Source organism: Neopsephotus bourkii, unplaced genomic scaffold, assembly GCF_033783945.1.
Source record: "Neopsephotus bourkii isolate Nb327-2 ecotype Australia unplaced genomic scaffold, CSIRO-AGI_Nbou_v1 NB_1723, whole genome shotgun sequence".
Taxonomy (NCBI): Eukaryota; Metazoa; Chordata; class Aves; order Psittaciformes; family Psittacidae; genus Neopsephotus; species Neopsephotus bourkii.
The window spans coordinates 104,126-117,290 of record NW_026902197.1 but is presented as its reverse complement, the minus strand read 5'-3'; positions in this window follow the sequence as shown (position 1 = coordinate 117,290).

The window sequence follows — 13,165 nt, the reverse complement described above, 5'->3', positions numbered from 1 at the left end:
CATGGGCTTGTGAGCGCTTCTAGTGAGCCCTGGTGAGAGCTGGGTGCGTGCTGCAGCCCTGCGAGGGGCACATGGGATCAGCGCTGCAAGGAGCACATGGGATCAGCGCTGCAAGGGGCATGGGGGATCAGCTCTGCAGCCCTGTGAGGCTCCCGCAGGTCAGCCTCAGCTCATGGGCTTTGAAAACATTCACTTCCCCCATGCTGAAGGCTCTGCACGGTCCTGGCTGTCCTGCTGCAAAGCTCTGTGCGTGCTAAGCTGAGAAGCTGCGGGAGGGAGATGCTCAGTGCTTTGGCCTGACCGCAGCCAGGTTTCGGTCCTTAAATCCCTCTTGGCTTTGGCTCCCTGTCTGCGTGCTGATGATCAACGCAGCGCTGCGCCTGTCCAGGGGCTTGGGGGCAGAAACACGCTGGAGGTTTGGGAAGCATCGGGTGTGGTAGCAATGGGGCTGGCTCCTGCGGAGGGAGCTCTGCAGACACCCGAAGCACCACACTGCCCTTCGCATGTACGCTCTTGGTTTCCCTTGCTCCCCTGAATGAACTCAGAGCAGTGACTCCCGTGTTAACACCGGCTATTACAGTGCAGACTGCAGCAGAGGAGCTACCGGACCCGTGCTCATTCTCTGTGCTTGAAGGCAGGGTCTGAAGATGCTCCTGCCTCCCCGGGCACCCTCTGCCTGTCCCTTGGGAGGAGCTGGAGCCCTGGCCTGCGGATGGCACCGGCACCTGCAGATGGTGCCAGCGCCGTGGACAAGAGCTTCCCGGTTGTGCTGTCACCCAGAAGCTGCTCCTGGGGGATGCTGCGCCCGGTGACACTGGGAGGAGAGGGCAAATGGAGAGGAAATCTGACCCGAGGGGGTTCCAGTGAGGTCTGGTCCTGGCCCTGTGCAGGGGAGGGTGATGGATGCAAAGAAAGCAGCAGGATTTGCTCTTGAATGCACTGGGGAGGGTTATACCTAAAGAAGGGCACATCACTGTCAGCCCCGTGTGCTGGGGCTGCACACCAAACCCCCACCCATCCCACCTCGTGGTCCAGCTGCTTCATGGGCACCTCCCCTGGGTCTGAATGTCCTTGAAGGCGTTTTAATCAATCTCTGAGTCTGAGAGTGTGAAACAGCTCAACCCAATGAGGATAGTGAAGCAGGCTGATGGGTTATTCCTGCACTGAGAAGCCAGAACGTCTGGAGAGCAGCAGCATCTCTGCCTTGGTTACCACCTACCACAAGGCTGAAATAGTTGGTCTCTTAATGCCCAAAGGTGTCAGATTTCGTTTGTTTTCCTGTTAAAGTACATGTAGTTGGTAGGAACTTGGGGTCAACAACAGCTTGCAATGGAGGAAATCCCTGGGGATTTCTGCTCCCAGCACAAGCCTGGAATGGGAGCTCTGGTCATACTGGAACCAGTGGGCCTGCTCAGCTGAGCACAGCCTTTTAGGGAAGCATTAACTGCGTAGAGTTGGGATGCCTCTTTCTCTTTTAGAAGAGCTGAAACCTCCTGCCATGTCCCCCCATATTAGGACCCCATCCTACCAGAGGCAGCATCCTAGGAGGAAGCTGGGATGAACTGGGTGAGCTGATCATGGGCAGCACCAAACCAGTCTGCGAGGACCTGGCTTTCTTGGTCAAAACACGCTCAATGGCCGTGCTCCTGCCGTGCCACACGTGTCCAGCACGATTCCTCTGCTGAATCCCGGCCGATGGCACCGTGTGTGGAAGGGATGCTGGATGGAGGCCTCTGGATGTGATGGATTCTCCGTGGCCGGTCCAGCCAGTTGGGGCAGCGGGGATGGCATTTCCCTTCTCAAGTCTTGTTTCCATGGGGAGCAGTTTCCTTCCTAGGTGATAACTTCACAGAGGAGACTAATGGGAACGTGCTGATGAACTGGTGCTGGAGCTGACCTGCGGCTGTGGGCAGCAGCAAAGACAGCAGAGGGAGCTGCCCCAGCAGCAGTGGAAGAGGCTGATCCCTTTTCTCTCCCACAGGCCTGTTGGCTCTTCAGGATCAAAGCACTTCACATTTGGGCCCTGTACTTGAAGAAGCTCAAGTGTTTGCACTGCAGACACCAGTGCCGCTGGCTCTGCTCCCTGCCACCCAGCCCCAGCTCCGCTTTGCCAACGCTCTCCTTGAAACTGTAGTTTACAGAAATAAACCCTAGATTAAAGGCAGTGCAGCTGCCCTGAGGTTTGAATCCGGGCCGGTATGATGTGCTGCCAAAGAGAGAATTGCTCAGGAGCGTGGATTAGAGCCGCTTGTCTCCAGAAGGACCTGGCCTTCAAAGGCAGGGAATTTTCCCAGCTATAGCTGGTGCATCTTCAGCTCCGGGGCTCTGCTGCTCTCCCATTGCTCTTCCTTTGGCTCCCACCTTCCCCGTTGCTGCTCTCACCAGCTGTGAAAACTTGGATGCTCTAAGAAATGCGATTCTTCCTGCCTTGTTTTGCTTGTTCTGAGCCATCCTCACGCTGCTGAGGGCCCGGGTGCTCCAGGAGGGGTCAGAAACTGCAGCTTTTAACTGCTGGGTCTGGGGAAGGAGCTGCTGCGGTTGTTCTGTGCTGTGCTTGTGCCATATGGCAGCATCTCAAAGCAGCAGCACAGGGGCTCATGTGCCGGCCTGCATGCGGGAGGGGGAGAGCTCCTGACCTGGCTCTAACATCCCTGCTCTAATTGCCAGATGGAGCAGCCTGCTGGGAATGGGGCTGGGGCTGTTCAGGGAGCCTCTGACCATGGAGGTGAAGCGGGGAGGGCCGTGGTACTGGGGAAGCGATGGGGAACAAGCGTGTCCCAGGTCACCAGGCTGATCTCAGCCTTGTCCTGCAGTGTGTGCATCCCAGGACCCAGGGCTGTGCTCCTGTCCAGGGAGTGAAGGGCAAACCCAGGAATCCCCCTGGATTGCAGGTGCTCAGCATGGGCTTGGGTGCTCAGCCCCTCAGTCTCCATCCAAAGCTCTGCACAGGGGTTTGTGGTCCTGTATTGAGCTCATTGTTGGTATCCGGTGCTGGTGCACCCCATAGGGCTACAGCAGAAGTGGGTGCTGGATTCCTGACTGCAGGTTACACCACGTGCTGTTAGCAGGAGGCACTGAAGGGTTTGTTCCTACAAGGGCGCAAAGGCAGCAGCCCTGAGGGGGTCTGGATGGTGAACCCCATCCTCAGGTCACCAAACTGAAGCCATTGGAAAGATACTGACCTGTGGCTGGGAAGGGAGCTGGTCCTTTGAGCAGGCTGCTAGGACGGTGCTGGGAGCCTGCAGTGTGTGGTGGTGATGGATGCTCTGATGGACTCAGGCTTTACTTATTCATGTCTCATTTTCACTTCTTTGTCCATCTCCTTAACAAGGTCATGGCTGTAAAACCAAGAGAGCATCCAGGATGGATCTGGCTTCCTATTAAATCTCTCTTACAGATGCAGCCTGGATCCTTAAAAAGGAGCTCAGCCTGGCCCAGAGGAGGGGTGAGCACTGGATTCCCCATGGAACAGAGCATTCCTCCCAACAAACGAGGACCTGCTTCCCTCTGCGTGGAGCCCCCCGGATGGTTTAATTTCTGTGTCAGTGCTAATTGATTGGAAGCAACAGTTTTGCCAGACAAAGCTGTAAATTAGTTTCAAATGGGGGAAACAGGCCACCCACTGCCCAGCTATCACATTGCAGCAACAACACTGAACACGGAGCAAACCAGAACCCAGGGAAGGGAAACCCAAGTGAAACCAGATTTGCACTCATTCCCTCTCCCCAAGAAAGTGGAACCAGATGGTTTGTGGCTTTGATAATAAGGGAGGCTGATGCTTTCAGATACGGCTTAGGGCAAGCACCACACAAAGGGATGGGCTGGGAAGCAAACCCTCGCAGGCACGGATCCTGCCCCTGGAGCCTGTCGGCATGTGAAAGCCTCCCAAGGAAAACACTGCAGAGAGCTCTTCCTCATAGCAGGAGCCGTCCCTGCTCACTGCCCAGTGCCAGGCACCAGCGCTGCTCCCGCACTGCACCCACACACAGGGACCCTCCTGTTGGTGCCCATCCCGGCACGGAGCCTCTACCAGTGCCTGTGCAGGGGGCAGAGAGCCAGGGATGCTCCGAGGGCAGCGCTGGGGTAACGGGAGCATCCTGAGGCTGAATGGGGCTGAGCCAGGAGCTCTGAGGAGCCCTGCTTGGAGCTGGAGCTGACTCAGTCTGTGCTAACTGGGAGCTGTGGGGCCCTGGAGTGCATTCGTGCTGCATGGGGCTGTGTTAAAGCGCCGGTGAGCACACAGTGGTGCTGGTTTAAGGGGTCAGCTTTGTCAGTCACTGGTGTGCCTTGCCTTCGGGGCTGGCTGGAAGCAGCCTGCATGTCCTGCCAGAGGCTGGGTGTGCTGCTGAGCATCACCCAAACCTTCACCTGACCCGGGTCTGGTGCCCTGGCGCTCACCCAGGAGGTGAGGTTTCTTCTGGGTACAGATACCGTGGTGTTCTGTTCCCTCGTGGAGCTGAAGGAAGGGACCCATCATGAGGAGACCCTGCTGAGCCCAAGAGAGCCCTGGCTCTGCTTTGCCTCAAAGTCCTGCCCCGACAGGGACACTGGCAGCAGCAACGGCTGCTGAGTGAGCGTGGGACCCGACTCCAAGTTCCACGTGGTTATCCATGTATTCCTGTCGCATCTGGAGCCCTGCTCCCGGGACAGCGCAGGGGTGTGCTGGAGGCAGATGAAAAGCCTGGTCTGTGGAATGTGGATCTGGGCATGGAAACCCTCACGTCCTGGGGGAAATCCTCCCTTCAGCAGTGGCTGTGGAGGGGCAGGCGCCTGGGGGAGCATTTCCCACCTTTCCCCCCCCCTTTGCTGTGTGTTTTCGGTTTGGTTCTGGACCGTTACCTCTCCCAAACCGATGTCTTCCCACCGCCGCCTGCGAATTGGCTTGGCAGCGACTCCCTCGTCCTCTGGTGGAGCAGAACCAAGGAGCTCCTGTTGGCAGCTCTGGGGAAGGCCCTGGGCTGCCTGGCGCTGGGCTCAGGTTGCTCCGCGGGTGCTGTGCTTGGATGAGGGCTCTGAAAAACCAGCAACAGATAATTGCAGTTTCCTCTACCCTAACCCTAACCCTAACCCATGATGCACAGGGCAGCCACCTCCACCTCCGCCTGCACAAGCGCTGTGCAATCACCTCTGAATCACTGCGGGTTGCTTCAGCCACAGAGGCAAAGTCTGACATCCAAATGCACAGCAGAAGGTGGGTAGGAAGTGCTGCACAGACCTACGTATGTGTGTGCTGGGCTCTCCTGGTTGAGGAGGGGGCTTGCTTTCTCTTAGGGTCACAGCCTGGTTTGTGTTGAAGGCAACTTCGGTTCCAACCCCCTGCCACGGGTAGGGATGCTTGCCACTAGAGCTGCTTGATCCACTCTGTCTCAGCACTCCCTTCCGGAGTGGGGCAGGACCCCCATGGCCATCCCACCTGCCCAAGGGGAAGGCTTCTCCTGCCCTCTCCCTGCTGGCTCTGGGTGTGATGGCTTTTAGCCTGCCCGGCGGCTGGCGATGCTCTCTGCCTCTCGCACCTCCCGCATCCCTGCCTGCTCAGCGCCGGGTCACGTCCTCGGCGAGAGCCGTGTATAAACTCACTTGTACTCAGGGCCGGGCTGTGCCTGTGTCGTGGTTTCAGCCTGACAAGCAGCAAAGCTGTTCCTGTGTTCCTTTGGCAAAGCGCTTGTGAAACACAGGATGACACAGCCTGGGAGACGCATAGGAAATTCCCATCACAACCGGAGAACACCCCGTGGTCCTTGAACTTGTGAGGACTAGCAGCTCTCATTATGCATGCGGCATCTTCTCCCTGGGTGCCGGTGGAATTACAATGCCGGGTTCTCCCGGGCTAATCACTGTGTTGAACAACAAGATTGATTGCTTTCTCCTTTAATTATTTGCAGATCACTGAGACTTTGCAAACCGCTCCAGGTGACACAAACCGCGCTTTAACGAGTTGGCATTTGCCCATCCCGGGGATTTTTCAAGCCTCGCCACCAGCAGGGCTGTGGGAAAGGAGCAGTGCAAACATCCATGTCCTCTAATGACCCGCCTTGCATGCATGCCTTATCGTCTGCCTTGATGCGATGCTCCGGGGAGCAGACGGGGTGTCTGGTCCTTGTCCCTGAGCCCTTTCTCATTCCTGCGGATGAACGCAGGCACTTAACAGCTTTTGGCTGCTGATTTGCAGCTCGAAATGAGCTGGTGAGCACCGGACCGGGGCTGCTCCCCCGGCTCCAGCCCCTCGCCCAGGCCTGCCCCAGGCCGGGGGCTCCGGGGGTCGCTGCGGGTCCCCCCATCCGCGCTGACCCGGAGCGGGTTCCACCGTGCTCTGCGCCGAGCTGCCCGCAGCGGCTCTGCCCCGCAGTCCCCGTGCTCTTTAAACCCCGCAGAGGTCACGCTTGTGTGCATCGGATGCTACAGCGGGGCCGGGGGGAGCCTGCGCTCCCCGGGTCACATCCGGCAGGGAGCGGCTATTCCCGGGTCACACCGGAGCTCTCCTCGTGCTGGGGAGCACGCATCCCTCTCGGGCCCCTTCTCCTGCCGTGGGGTCAATGGGTCAGGACATGGGGCTCGCCTGGGCCTTCAAAGCCACGGCAAAGCCGTCAGCATCCTTCAGAGCTGAGCACCACGGTGCCAGTTATTGACCCTGCAGCTGCCTGACAGGAGCATGGAGCCAGGAGGGGCTGGGCTCTGCTCCCAAGGAGCAAGGGATGGGACAAGAGGAACCGGCCTCAAGCTGCACCAGGACAGGGTTAGATGGAGCTGAGGAACAATTCCTGCCCCAGAGGGTGCTCAGGCATTGGAACAGGCTGCCCAGGGCAGGGCTGCAGGCACCGGCCCTGCAAGGGATCACACCCCGTGGAGACGAGGCCTCAGTGCCATGGGGTAGGGGTGGCCTTGGCAGTGCTGGGGAGTGGTTGGACTGGATGAGCTTGAAGGGCTTTTCCAAGCTGGTTGATTCTGTGAATGTGTGGAATGATTCCATTCCACTGACCGAGTCCCTTCCAGCACCTCACTTCCATCTTCAGGCTCCAGTCAGGTACAGGAAGGAGCCATGAGGGTGCTCCCAGGTCCCACTGGGAGCTGGGGAACCCGTCCCAGGCCAGGTAGGAGGATGCTGAGTGCCACCATGCCCCTTAACTGCTGATTCTTTGCACTGAAGAAACAAATGAGCAGTAGGGCAATGCACGCCTGCTATACTTTTCCATTTAAAGCACAGCTTGGTGCTGATTAGATCTGGAACTTACATCAAGAAAGAGGAGGAAATAACCAGTATTATTTCATGTTCCCCTCGTCCTTTTGACAGATGGAGCTGCACTGACGGGAGGATCTGATCCCTTGCTGCAGGACAAGTTGTTGATGGAAGATGTCTTTGTGGGCTCGAGCTGGGCACTGACTCCGCTCTGGCAGTGAGGATGATGCTGTTTGTTCCCTGTGTGCTGAGCGGCTTCCGCCAGCCCCGGGAAGCAGCCGAGCACGGTCCAAAGCCGGAGTCAGCACCGGCGACTGCTCCTGCTGGTGACAGCCTGGCTCTGGCTGCGATCAGTCAGGCTTTTCTTACATGAAATCACTTCCTCGGAGTCATTACATCACTGATCATGGCCTGAACGGGCTCATTAGAGCCAAGCGACGGCTCCTTCGTGTCACCAGCAAGGAACACGGTGTAACTAATGGCAGAGAATGCGCAGAGCTGCTCTGAAGGAGATGCTGGGTGAAGCCATCAGCCGGTGCTGTGTTTGGCTGCCCAGTCAGCCTTGTCCCGGGGGGACGTGAACTCCAGGTCCCAAGAGCCCTGCCAGCTCCTGGGGCTGCGGCTGTGTTGGATCCATGTGGGAGGTATCACAAGGACCAGGGCATTGTGTGCCATCGGCCTGTTGGAGGCAGCGACTGTACCATAGTGCTGTGCTCCTTCCCGGGGCTCTGCTGGTGTGCCTGCTCGAAGGGAGCTGTGGGAAGGGCCACAGGGAAAGACGGATTTGACTTGCAGCCTCTTCCAGTTCTCCTCAGCCAAACGGAGTCGCGAGCGCTGCCCGAGCCTGTGGTTTGGTTTGGCTGCATCACTGGGAAGCCATTGGATGTGGTTCGGCTCTCGAGGGCCCGGGGTGGGAGCTGTGTTCTCCGCTCTGGCATGGGTTTGCTGTGGCCTCCAGCAGGTTCCTCCACAGCCCTGGGCCGCTTGTTCTACTCTTTTGCCAACATCTGCCTTGTAAGCAACCTCCTCGGAGCAAACCCACGTCTGTGCGGGCCCACATCGAGCTCCTGTCTCGTCTGAAGCCACGGATGCTCCATCTCGGAATGGCTTGGGTGTCTAAATGCTCCCTTGCTATTCTGTGAGCATCTGGAGCTGCCTGGAGTTTAAGCCCTTGTTCATGTGTGATTTAACCCTCTGTGTGTTTAGTGCCTCCTGTCTGCCTCCATCCCTCTATATATTCCATATATATACTATAGATGCACTGAGGTTTTTCAGATCGTGTGCTGCAACCTCATGTCTTTATACACCAATGTGTTCTTACATCCTAAAGCTCTAGATAAGCTGAAATCACAGCGCAGCAAGAGCCAGAGGGGTTCCCAAAGTCCATCCTTCCACCCCTCTCGTCTCCTCGGGTGGTTCCAAGCTGTGTGTTGGTGCCAGTTCTCACTGCTGCTTAGGACCAGGATCACAGGGGTGGATCTGCTGCTTGCCAACAAGCCCAAAGCCCAACAAATCTGGCTGCAGTGGCTGAATTTCATGTGAAAGCACCACAAAGTGGAGTTCCTCATGATCTCCATCTGACAACCAGCCCAGAAGACTCGGTCCTTTCACACACCAGCCTCTGTGCACCCTGTGATGGGTATAACCTGAGTCTGGAGTCTGGACCGAGCACTGAAACCAAGAGGGATCTGCATGGGTTTGAGTTTATTGTGGCCATCTCACCAGGTTCTAACACCCACTTGTTCTGGTAACTGCTTATTCCATGTTTAAATTACAGCAGAGGATGCTGCTGCTGCCGTGCAGGCTGCAATCTTCCTCTGGCTTTATGTACTGCCACGAGGTACCGAGCAGCAACACCACAGCCATCCCAGGGGACAAGGAGAACCTGCTCCCAGATGTTTTTGCAGCTGGAAGGAGAAAAGCCTTGTAACGCTTAAGGATAAATCGGTTTCAAAGTGGTTTTGTAGCACATAAAATAATGTTTTATAGAGAGAGAACAAAGGAGGCCAAGGGAAGGATGTGGAATTCCTCCAGTAAATTGCTCAGGGAATTCTTGTTCCACTCTGTTTCTACCAGAGGAAAAACCTGGCTGTGATCATGGTGTTACCCTCAACCAGGGAGGAGGGAGAGCTGAGCATCACAATCCCAGCCCCCTTGATGGCTCTGCCCCTTCGTGCCATGCTGTGGATGAGCTCAGGAACCAGCATCTCCATAGCAGAAAACTTCACCTTTCTTAATCCAGGTTATTCCCAGAATGTGGGACTCCTGGGGAGGGAATGAGGAGGGAGCAGCGCTCCTGAACAAGCCTTTCCCTTGTCTCTCCCTGGTTTGAAACGCAAGTTTGGTTTCTAAAGTAAAACAAAACAAAGAAAGAGAGCTGGGTTTCAAAGCAACGTTTTGACTGGAAATGTCACTTTGTTTTTCACTGCAGAACCGCAGCGAGATGACATTTTAAGTCAAAATGTTAATGTTTTGTTTAGACATCTCCCATGGGAGAATTTGAATGCTTCATCCGAGCTGACATTTGCCTGTGAAAGAATCCCAAACCGGGGCTTTCCTCCAAGCAGGGGCAAAGGTTTGGCAGGGTGGGTGTTCGGAGAGGCTCTGCAGATGATGCGCTGTTAGCAGGGGTGTCCCCAGGTGTGTCATTAGCCAGGCAAGCACCGGCTGCTCCTCATAGCAGGGAAGGAGTGGATTGAGCGCTCCTCCGGCAGAGGTGAGCGGGTCACCGGGCTAATGCTGTGCTATTAAGCTGCTGCATCTCAACCAAATCCTCTGGCACTTGAAATAATGAGCTCTGCTAATTCAGTGTGTTCTGTGCTTAGATGGAGACATCCTGCCTTTGCTGCGCTCATCAGGCCGTGCGGTGCATCCCGAAGCCGGTGGACTCCACTCATTCCAGGTTTGCTCGGCTGGAAAGACCCCATCTGCAGGAGCACCCCCTCGATGTCCCTCTGCAGGGCTTCAGCTGGACTGCACCTTGATGTCCAGGGAGGAGGGAATGGGGAATCGAAGGCACTGAAGAGGATTTGTCACCGCGCCGCTGGAGCTGTGCTAGTGGTGAGCTTTCCTAATCCCATTGTGCTCCCGTGGCACAAGGGCACTGTTTGCTCTTATGCCAGGGACATGTCCGTAGCTGAGCGGTTGTGATGGGCAGGAATAGGTCCTGGGCTGCCTAAGGGAGGATGAGGGAGGAGGGAGTGGGGTGAGACGGGGAGAGACACCTCTTGCTCTCAGAGCCCATCACAGGGAGGGAGCAGCTCCCTACTGCATGGGGCCTGAGCGATGCCAGGAGGATGGGCAGCATGGGGAAGGTCCTTCCCATTGGCCACCACCCCGGGATGCCTCTTGCAGGAGATGGAGAGGAGCAGCACATGCACTGCCTGGTGTGGTGGTGTGTGCGTGGTCCAGGGTGTCCTTGCAGTGAGGAGCAGCTCCATGGCTCCCAATGAGTCTGGACCACTTCACCTCTGCTTCCTCCCTGTTGGAAGGGGGCAGCTCCAAGTCAGACAGCAATTGCAGGGCAGGAGCTGTGTGGTGCTACCAGGGATCTGGGGTGAGAGCCAGATGGGAGCTGACCGGAGCATCTTTAAAGCACCAGCTCTGGGTGGTGTTTGCTTGTGGTACATCTGATGTAGGCCACTGTTGTGTTACCTGTATTGAGTGAAGCAAAAAACCCACCCCAAACCAGAGCCTTCCCTGCTGCCTGCTTTTCTCCCTGGCCCAATAGGGAAAACACTGAGTCTCTGAAGACACCAATTCATGGCTCCAGAAGCAGAGGATGGATTTGTCTGGGGCCTGGCTGGTTTGGGAGGATTTGGCTTCTCCACACCCAAGGATCCAGAGGAGGCAGCCCGCCGGCTCCCGGGAGCCAGGATGGTGCTGAGCCTCCCAGGAGGGAGTTAAAAATACATGGGTTCTCATTCTCAGACACCTTGCCTGAGGGTTAATGCAGTGTCTGCTGCTGTCTGCCCCTTCACCAGAAAGAAAACAGCTTTCAAAAAGCTTTGGTGTTTGCTTCTGCCTTGGCAGCATCTCCCCTGTGGGAGTGTGCTGGAGGGATGGGATGGGATGGGATGGGATGGGATGGGATGGGATGGGATGATCCGCCCATGGGGGGCTGCAGGGGAGGGAGCACAGGGGGAGCTGTTGCAGGAATGTATTAAAATGTGGAGAGGATTTGATGCTGGGGAGCCAGGCAGAGACCAGCCTCATCCCTCTGGCCATGTCCTGGGGACAGGGAGGCACCGTGCATGCAGACACAGAGAAACAGCTCTGGGATGAGGAACAGGGTTTGGGCATCGCTTCAGGCCGCCCATGGCCCATCCTCTGCACAGAGCCACGCTTGCAGCCTCTAAACCAGACTCCAGTTTGGAGCTAACCAGTGCTGCCAGCCCAGAAACCCAGCCCTGCCCTGGCTGGTCTTCGTGCTTCTTCTCGGAGCATCCCAGCCCTCTGCTCTTCCCAAAACACCGGTTCCCCATGTCTGTTCCTGTTGTAGAGTTGTAACAGCAGAATCCCTGCGGCAGTGCAGCGCTCTGCAGGCAATCCCTGCTGGCAAAGCACACCGATGCCCACAGCATCCACCGTGATCAGGGAGATAGCACCGTGATCAGGGAGATAGCACCGCGCTCGGCCTTCCCCTGCCCTGGTGAGTTTGGAGGTGCTGGCAAACACTGAAATTGCCTTTAATTATTGCTCCAAACCAAGCAAACACCTCCCATGTTGGAGCAGCGGCTCCGGCTGCGGTTGCTGATGTGTGGTGGGTGCAGGACCAGAACCCTGGAGGCGTGATTCCAAGGAGGCTCTTGGCTTGTCACATCACTGCTGCTTGTGTTCCCTGGGGTTTTCCCCCATCCCCTTTGGGGGAAGCCTGGAGGAGGAGGGCAGCAGCATTGCTGTGACAGGGCTGGGGCCCTTCTGGTTATGGCACATCTCTTAATTTCACTTGAAGGTCCCTGCGAGCACGGGGCGCGCAGCACGTGGCCGTCAGCTCGCATTAACCACGCAGCAGGGCTGGCTGCATCCCCGCGTGCGGGAGCTGCTGCTGAGCACAGAACCATGGAAGGGGTTGGGTTGGAAGGGACCTTAAAGCTCCTCCAGTTCCAAGCCCCTGCCATGCATCCTGGCCACCCCACACGGGGGAGCCAGGGGGAAGGGCGAAGTTCCCAGCTCCAGCCGGACAATCCCAGTTTCCCATTACCCAGGGAAACCACAGCCCCGTCTGTACTTTAGGTTAATTGCTGCTTTTCTGCAACACTTCAAAGGCTGTTTCTAACCGCAGTATGAGGCACGTATTATTAGATTTGTTTTTGGAATATAATGATAAACTGTTGCCATTATGGAGGTAGACATAATTATCTGGAATCTATTTTAATCTATTCTGCCTTTTAAATATTCTATGTTCCCTTTTAATAAGAGGTAGCATCCACCCTTTGATGTTATAGCGGAGGTGTAGAAAGCTCTCCTCTCCTTGCTGCAAATGTTAATTGAATAGCCTGCCTTTCTCTTCATTAGCTGCATTAGCTTGCATTAACACCTTTTAATATCTCTTTAAAATCTTGTTCAATTTACTTTCTTTAATCTTTTCCTTTCCCAGAGTGTTGCATCACTTTGATCCTCATCTTCTCCTTTTCTTTGATGACAACTTTGCGTTTAATTTGTATCTGAATTGAAATGGAAATTTCCTAATTCCCTAGAATTCAGAATGTATTTTACACCCTTCTGGCATCTGCATTAGCAAGTGGTGCTGCCCATGTGGGATGGGGATCCGGGGGAAGGAGGAAGGAATGCAACCATCAGGATCGCTGCCCTAAAAGCACCCATTGCCCTGACATCCCCTCCTTGGCAAACAGCAGCTTCACACTCAGGTGCCTTGAGGACCACAGACAGGGTTAATAAAGGGCTTGCTCCCAAGGGCCTGGCTCCCAGACTCTGCGTTCTGGGGCATGCCAAGCTGTGCCAGTGCTCCCACGCAGCGCCTTTCCTGAT